The sequence below is a fragment of the Anser brachyrhynchus genome (assembly GCF_964034855.1).
Source record: "Anser brachyrhynchus genome assembly, chromosome: W".
Lineage (NCBI taxonomy): Eukaryota > Metazoa > Chordata > Aves > Anseriformes > Anatidae > Anser > Anser brachyrhynchus.
Genome location: NC_137704.1, coordinates 26,424,469 through 26,438,956, shown reverse-complemented (window position 1 = coordinate 26,438,956; position 14,488 = coordinate 26,424,469).

The following is a 14,488-nucleotide window of genomic DNA, read 5'->3' as shown; positions in this document are numbered from 1 at the left end:
TTTCCCGTGAGGTGTGTGTATGGCTGCTCAGGTTTCTCATGCTCAGCCCAGATGTGTGCTCGGGAGCCTTCAGGACCCGGACATTTGGGAAGGTGCGATGGGCTGCCACCACCACGGGCGCGACTGAGGACAAGCAGGGACCTCAGAATCGGTATTCGTGCCAAAACTTCTTCGGGCTCCATGGAAGAAGTAACCGCCCCCTGGTTTGACCACCCGAAGGACAGACAAACAGACAAACATTCTGATGTTCATTAAAGGCGAGTACACCTGACCGGTGTAACAGCATTTGATATAGCTGCTCTCTGGGGCACAAAGCACTCATCCCGTTTTGAAACGAGCAGGAAATTTCCAGATAAGCATGGGTAGAGAACACTGTGTGGAGTTTAACTTCATGTGTTGATTGGTAAGGCAGCTTGAGAGAAAAAGGTGATGAGCATCTGCTGAGCAAAAGCAAAAAAAAAAAAAAAGAGGTGGTAAGCTTGCTAACCCCTATAGCATATGATACAGTCATATATTGTCAGTATGGAAAGCTGTAGTTTATTGAAAAGTAGGTGTGCTTGGATGAGTAATATAAATTATGCCTAATTTTATAATATATATATATAACACGGGGACAAAATGGCATTACATCTACCATTCATTGTCACACTTCAAAAAAAAAAAAAAAGCTCAGACTAAAATTCTAAAGGTAAACTTTGTTTTAAAATTAATTGCATTTTAGAAATAGAAAATTTGAAAATTATTTTTTAAGAATTAATTATTTCCTCAGTTGGCAACACCAGGACTAGAGGATGATAAGCGTAATGCAGATTTCAAAGGAAGATCTCCTACCTGAAGTATTGTGCTCTAAAATTTTTATTTAATCTTTGCAGGCATCCTGGTCTTAGCCATCGTCTCAGATTTTATCAGTGTGTTAAAAGTCAGGGGCAGAGGGCAGAGATTTTCTGTGGCACCCAGATATAAGGTAAAACTTGAAAACTAACTGACATTTAAGGGGGAGATAACTCGATTTTCACGTATTACAGCATTCAGTAGAAAGCTACTGTCTTATTACATTAGCAAAATCATTCTGTTATCAATTTTAAAACACAGAAAAAAAAAATCCTTCTTCGGGAAATCACTAAATAGAGGACAGAATCTTCCTTTCTGTTACATTGGTTTTCATAGCTACTAATTAATGTGAGTTTTCAAAAGCTTCGAACAGCGTGTCTCTGAACTTGTAAAGGTAATGTAATGAAATGCCCATGAAACGCAATTGTGCATTTCGCTTCATCTCACAGAGAAAATCATCTCGAATGGTCTCGGTTTTTGGGCGATGGCTACGTCAGAACACATGCCACCACTGCACAGGAAGGACCCTTGGCCTGTGGTTCACATACCAAGAAACTCATTTTTCCCTCTCATAGTTCCCTGTGCCATGATTATATTTACATTTCTGTAAAGTCTATCGTTAACATTAACCTGAAATAGTTCTTTAAGTCTTGTGATGAACCACCGAGCCTGTGGATGCTTTACAACGGCCTCCTGTATGTAGACTGGAATACAGGGAAACTACCACGATTACAAAATCATTGATCTCTATTTCTGCATTAACATGTAGAAATCATTAACTGTTCTTTGCTGGACAGTTAGATGTTATATTGGAGACAATATGGGATTTTTTTATAATTATTATTTTTGAATATCTGAAAAATATGAACGAGCTAGCTTGTTAAAACAACCAAGGCACTGAGATTCATTCTGCAAGCCAGGTTTTTTACAATGTAGCCCCTCAAAGTAAAGATTAAATGAATGATGCTTTTCATCTCATAAGCTCCCACTAAATGGCCATAAACATTTTTCCTTATTTTTTCCAAAAACGTTTGCATGTGAGAATGAATAGTTCAGGGAAGGGTTCATGATGGGTGCAAGAAAGGGAGGTTTTCTACACTGATTCATATCTAGGGTAAGCTTTTATAGCACACTATCTGCTCTGGGCTGCCACTGCCAGGCTGCAGTTACAGAGCGGTGCAGCGAGCTCCTTGCTACGCAGCCATCAAGGTGCCCAGCCAGTTGTCTCATTACCTCCTGAAAACAGCTTGAACTTTCTCAAGACTCAGGGGGTGCCTTCCTTTAGTTCACAGCTGAAGTCACCGCTACCAAATAGACTACTCAGCAAAGAGAAGAAGAGAAATATTTTTTATCAGAAAAGGTTTCTGTAGTTCTGAAGTCGCAGGAAGGAAAGAGGGCACAGTTCCTGAGGCAGAGCCTAAAAATAGCAATTTAGGTTTTGACTCCAAAAGAGCACTAAATACATGTTTAATTTTAACCACATGTGTGTTCCCATCTTGATTCAACACAATGTTTTAGCATGAAGCACATGCTCAACTAGGATTTAAAAATACACCCAGGGAGTTAAGCACATACGTGTGTGCTTAAAACCACAGAGATAAAACTGCTCATGTCCCTACTTCTGAGCATATATTTAAGTGTCTTCTTGTCATTGTGCATAAGAAAATTGAGTGCTTTGTTCCAGTAAAGGCTGCTCTATTGCCACGGAAAGCACCACAGTGGTCCAAAGACATCTGCTTAGAGTGCTTGTTTCATTGCAATCCTCTGAAGTAAAGCCTGGGGTGTGGAAAATAGATGGAAGAAAGTAAGCATCTGTTTTCATACGGAATGTACTCCTGCAAGACGATAGACGTTTTTTTTTCCCCCCCCCCGACTTCAAATCCTGAAAAGAAGGCCTATGGAAGAAAGAAACTCACTGCAAAGCCAGCTGTGAGAGCAAAGGGTGTAAGAGGGCGGAGGAGACATTTCGTTAGGAAAAGGGAACGAGGTAGGATGCCCACCTAGGACTTTCTTGCTGTAAAGACGGAAATCCCTGAGGATTTGGGGTGACTTTTTGCAGTGACGGTGGACATCAGGCAAAGTGGGAAGTGGAAAACTCAGCAACGCCACAGCGAGTCACTGTTCTGTCAGAAGGGATGGTGCTGCTGGTGCCCAGGGAGGAGAGCCTCACATCTGACGGTGACAAGCTCCTGAGCGGACGCGAAATGTAAAGCGGAGTTTGTGGAGTGAGACTGCAGGGTGTCTTCTCACCCTGCGGAGTGAGAATGTGATCCTCCTGCCTTGCACGTTCGTCCACATGACACAACAGTGGGAGAGCGTCCAAGGCACTTATTAGCCCAAAGTGTGAATGTTGGCCAGATGGTTTCCTTGGATTCGGAATAGTCAAGAGGATCAGACCTGTGATTTATTGTAGGGTCGGTGAGATATGCGGCTACGATAGGCCTTGCTGCTGTTGTTTGGTCAGCGATGGTCGCATGTTCATGCTGCTCATTGCTTTACTGAATCCAGATGCTTTGGGTGAAATGGTGGGCTTACCAGAAGCCAAAACAGCAGTAGCCAAAGACAGCTGAACAGATTGTCTTGCAGCTCTTTGAACTGTCTCATTGGTCATTTGAATATCTACTGCCAGCTTTGATATAGCATTTTCCTTTATGTCATTAGCAAGAACAGTCAGTTTAAATCAACAGTCCAGAAAATAGCCCTAAATGTATTTCCTGAACGCTGGGACACGGGCTCTTTGGACTCGCTCCCCAAACATTTTGGCATCAGTGGAAAGACTCCCTGGGGATTTAATTTTCTCTTTACATGAAGAAGTTTTTTCATTAACTGCACCAGAATGAAAAAAATTCCGCTTTTGTAATATATAGCTGGTCTAGATATACGTGTTCAATACTTAACTCTCTGAAGGCTTGGTCATATGTCTAAAAAAAAAAAAAAACCACTTAGAAAGCAGACCAACGTGGGCCTTTTCTGTTCTCAGTTCACTTCACAGATTTAGTCCCCACTACAGGCTTTCCCTGACCCCTCTCCGAAATGCAGAATTAGCTAAAATATTCTGACCAGCTTCCCGGTAGGAAACACAGTAACATTCCCAGAGCTGCACGAAGCCCTCTGGTTTTCCATCAAGTACTGAGTTATTTTATTGCCTTTGGTAATATTCAAATGCAATGTGAAAGATGCACATACATTTACTCTTTCAATATATATATTTCCTCTTTCTGCGCTTATTTTATGATTGTTCAAACAATCATAAAATGGATTTAATCTATTAAAGAGTATCTCACATATCCCATCTGCAATTTCAGCTGTGTTACTAAATTTGACTGGTTTTGTATATCGATATTTTATACATGTAAACAAATATAAATCCATAAGTATATGTTTACACTTACCCAGTGTCATTCTTCCTCTTCCTGGCTGGAGGAATGAAGACCTACTTCCACCCTTAGTTTGACATGGAACCTGCTTCCCCTCAAATTGTTGAAAATAGTTTGCCATTAAAATTAATTCCACTAGAATTTCCAAGCTCAGATTCATCCCAAATAATTGATTTAATTTTGACCGAATGTTAATGCTTATTAGCTTTCACATGGCTATTCTTTTTGTTTCCTCCAGCTGATAGGGAATTCCACCTACCTAAAGAGAGAGAGACTGACATAATCAAACCTCTGCTGATCATGTCAGAGGACCCAGTGGGAAAATTATGAATCGGTCACCTGGAAAGCAGACCTTATCCTAAGTCTAGAAATAATAATATACATGTGTGTCCAGATCAGAGTATTTAAATAAGCCCTGACGTTTTATGTTCAGTCTCTTTGTTAAGCACAAATACATGTTTGTTGTTGTTGTTGTTGTTTTGTTGTTGTTGTTTTTGTTGTTGTTGTTGTTTTTAAATTAGGTTATGTCTTAAGATGTTCCCAGAAAACTTAAAACAAAGGTTGAAATTTCTGTCATACGCTGTGTGGTTTAATAAAAGGGGCTTAATACCAAAATGAAATAAATCTAGCATTAGAAAAATAAGCAAAATCAAAATCCATTTAACTGAAACCTGAAGCTCTTTATTTTTGAATCATAATACACTTACAGTAGAAGCTTCACTAAAAACTGTCCCTGTCAGAGATAGCCCTTTATTCTTTCTTCTATATCGCTTGTCAAGTAGCTAATTCAAGTAGCTAATTGTGCAAATAACTAATCCAACCACCATGTATTCCGTCAATTATTTTCTTTTTCATTCCCTTTCTGTTGTTACTCCCATGTATTTTTACATCATCTTTTAAGTAGATTATAAGGACAAGCAACATACATCACCACGCAGAACCCGAAACCAAGGATCTCTGATCATCTTCAATGCATCTGGGCTCAATAATAAAAATAATATTTAATAATAATAACAACAATATGCCATTGTCTTCCACCGATGTTGAGCCTTCAAATAAAACTACGTTATTATATGTTAAATAATACCATTTGGGAGAATAGACTAGTAAATCTCACAAGCTCTCTAAAAAGACCCTGCACATGATGTACAAGCCAAGAAAATGCCATCTATCTTGGCATTTGCTAAGCTAGCTTTATAAAATGTTGTGAACTTTCCCCTTGGCCTTAGATAGTTTAAAATAATTTGTCTTGTAAAAACTGTGAGGTTGGAAACTCCATAAAAGAGGGTTATTAGACAGAAGACAATCCTGGTTGTCTTAGCCTGACTTCAGTTGGGCAAAACTGGATGCGAAAACTCTTGCCAACCTATTCAAAACTATTTGGTGCTTTACTTCGTATTGAAAAGAAAAGCTAAGCAGCTATTTTTATGATACTTGGCCTTGAGTGCAAACATATCACCTCCAGTGAATTGGCCATCAGGTTTTTAATCACTTAGTCATACAGCAGCTGCACGCTGGTATTCTTTCATGAAGTGTGTCACGTTGAAAGAAGTTTCCTATTTTTGCAAGTGAAGAACAAGCATGTTTGATTTCAACACAAACAAGTAACTATGTTATTCTTGTTCTATCAAATTCTAGGAAGAAAGAATATAGAGAAAAAAAAATCTTCAAGTGGCTACATTTTCTTTAGCATTCTTCCATTATTGATTCAGCAAAACTCTTCCTGCGTGAATTGTGACACTTGTCCTATCTCTCTGAAGACATTTGAAGACGTTAGCTGCAGCACATCACCACCGGCTACCGTGGGCTTGGAGCTGCTGACGACCCGAGCCCAGGCTCCGTATTCTAATCTCCTTCCTGTGTTTCTTTAGAATACTTTTTCTTGATTTAAATCGTTCAGAAGACAGTGACAGATAGCTCTTCTGTAGATAATGAGGAAAGTGGTAACTTTTTGAAGCATTGAAATAAATTCATGTTTCGTTTCCCATGACATTTGGGAAATGATTGTAGATACTCCCATGTGACTATTGGCACAAGATGCTAAAACCTTCCATGGCACTCTTTCCTGCCTTAGATGTCAAAAAGATTTAAGTTTCCTAGTGCTTCTTAGAAAAAAAAAAGTCCACGATGTCTAATTGATCAGGAAGCATTTCTTCGCTGCGCGGGTGATGGAGCCTTGGCACAGGCTGCCCAGAGGGACGGTGGAGTCTCCCTCCTTGGAGATCTTCAAAAGCTGCCTGGATGAGGTCCTGGGCACCCTGCTCCAGGTGGCTCTGCTTGGGCAGAGGGGTTTGGACTGGAGGGACCCACAGGTTTCCTCCAACCTCAACCAGTGTGTGACCCTATAATTCTGTGAATTCAACATCTGCTAGAATTAAATAAAAGTCTTACAAATCACAAGCCTCTTTACAAATGGCATCATTTATATGAAAATTTAGTTTGAGACAATAGCAATGCCTTGCAGAATTTGCAAGCTTTGTCCTACCTTTGCACAGATAAAAACAAATATTTAGCTCAATGCCAAAAATACAGACAGAACTGCTAATGAGAATAAATTCATAGAAATTTAAATGATAGCATCTGAGATGGAAGCTGTACGCAAAAACTTTAATATGTGCTCAATCTGGGGATGATCTCCAGCCCAGAAGACTTAAGGAGCTGGCACACTAAATCATCAGTCTGTCAAACCAGGAGTACAGACATATTATTGAAGCACAGCAAATGTGGACAACTTTTAAGAAAATGGAAGAAAAGCAAGCTTAGCAGCCACTAAACTATCAGAGTGTAAGCTATACAATGTTTAAGTTTTGAAGAAAACAACAACAAGCACATGGACATAAATGGAAGAAAGATTTATGAAAGACAGATCTTACTAGACAAATCTAATATTTGCTCTGATAGGAAACACGATTTAAGCAATGTAGATATAATGCTATTGGACTGTGGAAATATTTGATGTTGTAACACGTAAGAAGTACTAGCTAGCTTTACAAAACACGATGATTAACTCACAAAGAGAAGGTGGCGGTAAGTTTTCTGAATGTACTGATAGAATTTAACCCACAGTATTCATCACGGATTAGTGCTGAAAACGATCTTACCGCTGATTTCAACAATGATCTCTGTAGCAAAGGGAGGAGTAGGCTAATGAAATGTTCCGGTGGCAAATTAGAGGAGCTAATGGCAATGACAGGTGCAGCACACTGGAAGATCTGCTCATTGAAGACCAAAGCAATGGAGAGATTAGGCTCAATAATACCTAGTGAAAAATACACTCGGTGAGTGATCCACCTCATCTGACAGAGCCGTCCAGAAGACAGGTCTCTAGGCGAACGTAGCTTGGGGGGGGACCTGCCAGGAGTGGTTCATGGCAGCTGGCGTTGAAAACTCTTGCAGAGCTGAGCATCCGTACCTGGCCCGCTAGCGTTAGGTAGGATGAGTCTTTCAGTTTGGTAACTGTTAAGAAAAAGGCTGTAACCTGAAAGGCATCGGATAGAGCTGATACAGGAGAATGATCTGGCCGTATTACTGAGTTCCAGGGTAAATACCAGCTACCAATGTGGTAGAGCTGTAAGAAGTCCAAGTGATCCTAGCTTGTGACCCAGGTTACTACTAGCATACGCAGACAACTATTAATTGCATTAGTACAAGACGCTGTGGTCAATCTATTCAGAAAAGATGAATTCAAAATGAAAAAAAAATGCAGAGAAGGGCTACCTAGAAGAGAATGGAAAATCTGTCATGTAGGGACTTATCATTTCTCCTAGCATGATGATTATTATTACCCATAAACAAACAAAAGAAGCAAACAAAAAAAGAGGAAGCACTACTTAGGTTAAAGGATGATATCAATAACAAAAATATCATCATGCTTACATTTACATGAGGAATTACAAGACATTTTTATCAATCAAGTCACTGAGTTTCTGAAGCAAAGTGAGCAATACAGTAATATTCCATATTTGAAATAAAAATCTCGTATGAAGTTAAAACATTCGTTGAAATTTTGATATAAGAAAGACAAAGGCATTAAACATTTCACAAAATACATTCAGTGTTAAACTTTTCAGACACACTATAAAAAGTTATGTTATCATGTTATATCACAATTAAAATCTTCTTAACTTAGAAAACAACGTTTGTCTTCAAACGTTACGGTGGAGCTGTCTTTGAACTGGCCATTTTGATATCCATATAATTATACTTAGGAGTCCTCACAAATTCCAAATTAGAAGAAAGAACAGAAAATAAAGAAAGCCCAAAGGGAAAAAAAAATAACAGGTCATTTCGTATTGTTGAGGTTTAACCCAGCAGGCAGCTAAGCATCACACGGCCGTTCACTCACAGAACCATTCCATGATTCTGTGATTCTATTGAAGAGAAAAAAAAATGCCTGTTATCCAGAATCCTGTTTGGTTTGGTCCTGCAAAATGACAGCACGTGCAAATGGTCACTGATGACACTCATCGACATCCTGACTTCAACCAGAAGCCTGGACACTTCAGACACATATTTTTTGCTCTTCATAGAATAGCTCGTTCCTGTGAAATGGACGTTTAAGGTGCCACGTCTCATTCCAAACACCCTTTTTTTTTTTTTTAAATTAATCTACTTCGTGAAGAAAGCCAAAAATCATATTATTATAAGTAGAATATTCTGCGGTACTTTAGTCGTTAAAACTAGATGACGAGCAGTAGACAAAGAATAACAGTATTTCCAGTTTTACTGGCTTATCACTAAGTTAATTGGGCACAATATGCACCTCCAAATTGCATTTCCCTGTCTTTCTTAATAAATAAATAAATAATAATATAAAAGAAACAAAACCAACACTACTATTTTAAAAATGTTTCCAGGGAAAAACATTTTTTCCAGATGCTGGTTCTTTAGGAAATATTAAAGATGCCCGCTGAAATCTTTATAAGAAATTGCTTTATTGCACATTTTGTATTCTTAGTCAACCTGTCATCACGACCTCTGTATTTCCATAACTACCTACATATGCCCATTTACTTGAGTGAAGTAAACTGACAGAACTAACTTCACTGTAGCATGGCTCAAGACAGAAATTTTTACGTGCCAAACTTAAATGGCAAAAATATAACATAGACAGGAAACCTTTTTTGAATTAAAAAATAATGTTTTTTTTTAATTCCTTTGAATTAAAAATAATAATAATAATGTTTTGACTGGAATACTTTATTTAAAATCTATATGTATATTTTTCTATGGTAAATTTCAGGAGTGTAGACTTCCCTCAAGTACAGAACATACTGTGCAGGCTTTTTGAGAACAAAATATCCCCAGCTACCGCTGCTGCCAATTGATACAGTGGGTGCTTGTAGCACACAGCATTTCCAGCCGGGCATGGCTGCTCAGACCCACGGAAACAACGATGAGGCTGCAGAAATTAAGAAATCCATCACCAGAAGGCTCTAATAAAAACTCCCCTAAACACCTGCAACTACAAAGCACGGCAGGCGAGAGGAATCCTCTGCCCCTGCTGAGCTCAGCTGAACACGGTGCCGGGCGGATACCTGAACCCAAAGGTTTTCACCATGAAAGCGAAGCATCCTGTGTACCTGCTGGCCTTGTTCCAAATCCACCTCTTCTCCCTAATGGACTAATGCAATGCATATCCGCTAAAACGATGCAGGATGTCCTAAAATGATGACATTTCATTTTAATTGAAATCAAACACACGCTTCCGCTCGGGAATAAGAAAGTAAACCAAATTTTAATAGAAATTCACACAAGTACAGGAGAATATTTTTCTCCCTCCTATATTATCTTTCCATGGAAATCCAAGAACAAATATTTTTGAGGCAATAGATGAAACCTACTCTCAGTTAAACTGTACTGAAACTAGTGAAGTTATATTAGGTATTGATTCGGTGCCTCTGCTTCTGTGGAAACGAAACTCTACTGGATATATGTTTACTAAAATATACTACTTATCCTCAACTTCACAGTGCATACCTACCAGATTTTGGCTCAAAAAATACAACTTTTCCTACTTATATGAATCCTAGCATAAGACCTCAGACAGCAGGAAACTGTTCTCTCAGAATTTCCCTCCGTACCCTCGAACCATCAGTTCTCAAAATATACAACCAGTTCTCAAAACTGGCTGTATTTGAGAATAGAAGCAGGGTGAAGGCACAATTTTTGTTTCTGTGTTCCTGTGCAATGGGACGCCAAGCTATAATTACCCAGGGACTGCAAAACGTCAGAATTCCGCCTGCAGAAAGGCCAGAGCTGATAAGGTGCTGGTATCACAGCAATCACAACCTCTGGATTTTCTGGGCTTCAAAGGAGTGCTAGGAAAACCACTGGCTGCTGGTAACAGCTGGACACGACGGCAACACAGATCCCAGTGGTCAAGGAATTTACAGTCCTACAAGCAAGGGAATAAGCGGTCTCTGAAACGCCTTCCCTAAACCAGACACCGTTATTACACACTGCCTGCTCCCGATGCTGGTTGCATCCAGAGGTGATACCCTCAACTACTTGTTGCCATAAAACGATGTTGTTTTGCAGAAAGAAAAAAATCGGAGCCGATTAAGAGCTCAACTACAACTTGTTGCGTGTCAGTGGAAAACAGGCTGCACATCTCACAACTGTAATTCTGACTCTACACTCAGAACTTCGGTCAGCAGAGTTAAATAAAAATTAGGTTGGTTTGGTTATATTTCCCCTTTGTACCTTCCTCTCAGGAAAACACAGAATCCTACGATATTCCTATTGCTCTTGATCGGACCACAATACCCAGATTTTGCACTATATTCCTGACATTCGTATTTTTCAGCCATCAGACCACGTATCACCGTGAAGATCTCCTGTGACAGAAAATGCCATCAAAGGATTCTGCAATTATCTTGAACTTTCCGTAGTGATGATGTTTTCCAAAATTCCTGGCAATGCCACACTGACTTGTACACCCTTCTCTGCTCGGAGGCCCTGGGCTCTTCTGTGCTCTGTTAGACTTGAGGAAAATCTATGAAACCTTTAGCTTACAAGACATAAGGGCAGACCTTGACAAAAGTTTTATTACCATACTTTTAAACCCGATCTCTAATCGCTATCCAAAATTCAAGTACACTTTTTTTTTTTGGAAGGAGTAAATCATGTTCGAGCAGAGAGTGGAATATGTGGAAAGGTACCAAAGAAGACAAGTGGAGCAGTTCGTGTTGAAGAAACACGTTGATAAATACATATGGAAAACTAATACATTGCAACTGCAAATAAGGAGCAGAGTAACGTTAAGGGAAAGACGAAGAAATGTCAATGGTGCTGAAGTGTCACAAAACTTACAGTGAAATACTAGAGGTCCCAGCTGATGGAGGGGGAATGTCCTCGCTCGCCCAGCAATGAAGTGGCTTTCTCACTGGCTCACAGGCTTTTCATCTGACATCCAGATAGGATATATTTTTTTTTTTTTTATGTACCTCTTTAATCCCACCAAAATCAACAGTAGATATGTAAAATGATTTAACCACGTATCTCACAGGACTTGGACACATCCTTCAGGACGTATCAAGCAGTCTCACCCTCACTTCCAGGAATGCCTCTCTACTGACAAAATATTCTCTGCATTTTTGAAAGGGGAAACGGTTGTGACAAGAGCACAGTGAATAGGACCACTATGTGACAATTCAAACGCTCCTGAAGACACCAGAGAAAGCATTTCGATCTTCTAAGGCCAGTCATCCTCCTCCAGTTCTCTTCCTCAGACTAAAGTTTGCAGCAAGGATTTTGAGGTTCTTGGGGAATTTCTTCTTTCTTTGCCTGCAGAAGTGAAAGTTTTCAGCCCTTACTTAAACCTCCCATTCATTCTACTGAGAATTTTGCTACAAAGACTACGGGATTTAACCTCCAAAAATACTTACTGATTACACAGTGTACTATGGATTCAAGGTTCCTTGGAAATGTGAATTAACCCTCATATACTTGTGAAATAAAAGAGACTCCCACATTTTTCTATAATTGTAAAATAAACCACAAACTACAGAAAAAACCAGCTATATAATTAAGCCATAGAAATATTTACTGATGTCGCAAACTCAAGTACCTCAACCTTATTCTGTCCCCCTGTCTTTTGCATTGTTTTCAGAGAATGAAGCAGAGGATAACAAAGAAACACAAAGAATTATAGAAGAGGTTGCATGGAAATGATAAGCATTTTCTGTGCTTCATTTTCCCACTTTTTAAGGGGGGAAAGTTGCTTTAAGAAGCATCCAGTTTGATGTAGTTTGGTGTTGAGAAGTTCCTACTTCGTGAGACGCCGGCAGGGTCTGAGCAGTGGCTCTGAGGTCTTCTGAGCTTGGTCCCCTCTCCTCTCTGCTCCACCTCCTCGCTGCGGTCTCCCCGCTGAGGTTCTGCTCCCCAGCTCTGAAGTACTGTGGGTACTGAGAACATCCTCGTGTCTTTAAGCAGCTCCAAGTGAAAGAAGAGAAATAACAATTTTTACCAGTTTATAATTCACCCAACGTGAATCCTGACACATCTCAAACGTCGAGGGTGTTAGGTTTTCTCCCAAAAAAAGGCCAGTAGTAACTTTCTCACAGGCATGTGTTATGCAGCCTAAAAATACATGTCACTACCATCTCTGTCTGTAATAGAAACTCGGAAGGTTTTTCCTCAGAATGTTCCACAATACCTGGACTTTGCTCTGGTGAAGGGTCCCTAAATTTATTACTGCTGGCTTGCTGACGCTTCCATGAACCTTCATCGTGGTTACACAGGGACGGTGAGTTTGTATCAGAGCAGCTTTGCAGAGCACAGGCTGGGCATCCTGGCATTAGGGTATTTTGAAAAAAAAACTCGCCAGGTCTTATCTGCTTATTTCTAACCTGGTGAAAACTACTGGCTTGCTTTTTGATTCCGGGGGTTTAGCGCTCAATATCAGAAGCACCATCATGAGTAACGTGAAATGTCGTATTTTATAGGAGCGTGTGGTCCGTAGTCCTCTGTCTATTTTCAGTCTTAAACGGTAAATAAGTGAAGGGTGGGGGGAACCAACTGCAAGGTGTTATCTCTGGGCAGAACACGGCTGTGTTCTAGATTCAGTGCCAAAAAAATACCCAGTTTTTGAAAACTACCTCTCACCACACATTACTTGAAACATACCCAAGCAAAGGAAGGCCACACCCAGGGAAGGAGTCATTAGCAGTAATGTTGTGGTTTCAGCCTTGTTCCTCTAAAAATGACTCACCAGAAAAAAAGCTCAGAAAAGTCCTCTGTCATAACTGTTGTCCTGGCTCCAACGCGGCTCACGCAGAGCCGTCACGCGAGGAACTGGCCAAGCGGCAGGCTCGGTCTCCTCCTGCCCTGGATCCCACTGGTGGCATCAGGCAGGAGAGCAACGCTGCAACGCCGCAGCAGCCGCCAGCTTCCTCAGCATAAATTGCTGAGGCAGGCGTTAATTACCTCCTCGCTTGCCATTTTTTCCAGAGGGCCCCTGCTTGGTCCCGTGCATGGTGCTCGCCGAGCAAACTGCCGTCCCGCCACTTGTTTTGTCATCCTCGCTCGCGCGGATGGCGTGGCGTGCAGGCTGGGCATGCCACGGCTCCAGCATCAGCAATTTCCACTTGGGTTCTGCCACGGCACCAGTTGTTGTGGCAACACAACGCTTCATAACATTAATAGGTCTATTTTCAAAACACCCTGGTAAAATTTCCAAAGAGTGTATCTGCAAATGCACAGAGCATATCTACCGAACATGTGCACACTCAACTTTTCGCAGGCTTATGATACGGCCAGATTTTGCTGGATTTTTATAGCAATGAAAAAGGGCACAATCATAGTCCCAAACTTGAACAAAACGCAGTCTAGTACTTTGCTGTTGTGCTATTAAAGTCTGCAGACAGGGTGAAAAAATTTCTTTGGAGACATATAGTTAACAGACACATTCGGGAACCTAAAGATGTGAATTTTTGTCTAATGCTCTTACTTGTAACACCGCTTATCATGTTAACAGCGCAATTCAGCTAGTGTTGCATGGATCCAAATTGCTTCACATGTCTTCAGAGGTGGGAAAAGACCCAACTGCCAATAGCTCCTGCCGGTCCGCAACAACATCTGCACTTGTGAATTGTCGATACAAAATTCTGTGGCACGTTGAAAACTGAACATATGGGGACAGTATAAAATACAGTGGATTAAAATCTCAAAATAAATAATACTGGGGCCAGTATGGCAGTTGTGTTATTCTTTTGCCTATTTAATTTAAAAGCAAAAACCCAAAGCCTATTATTACGCGTAGCTTCTGCATTAATTTT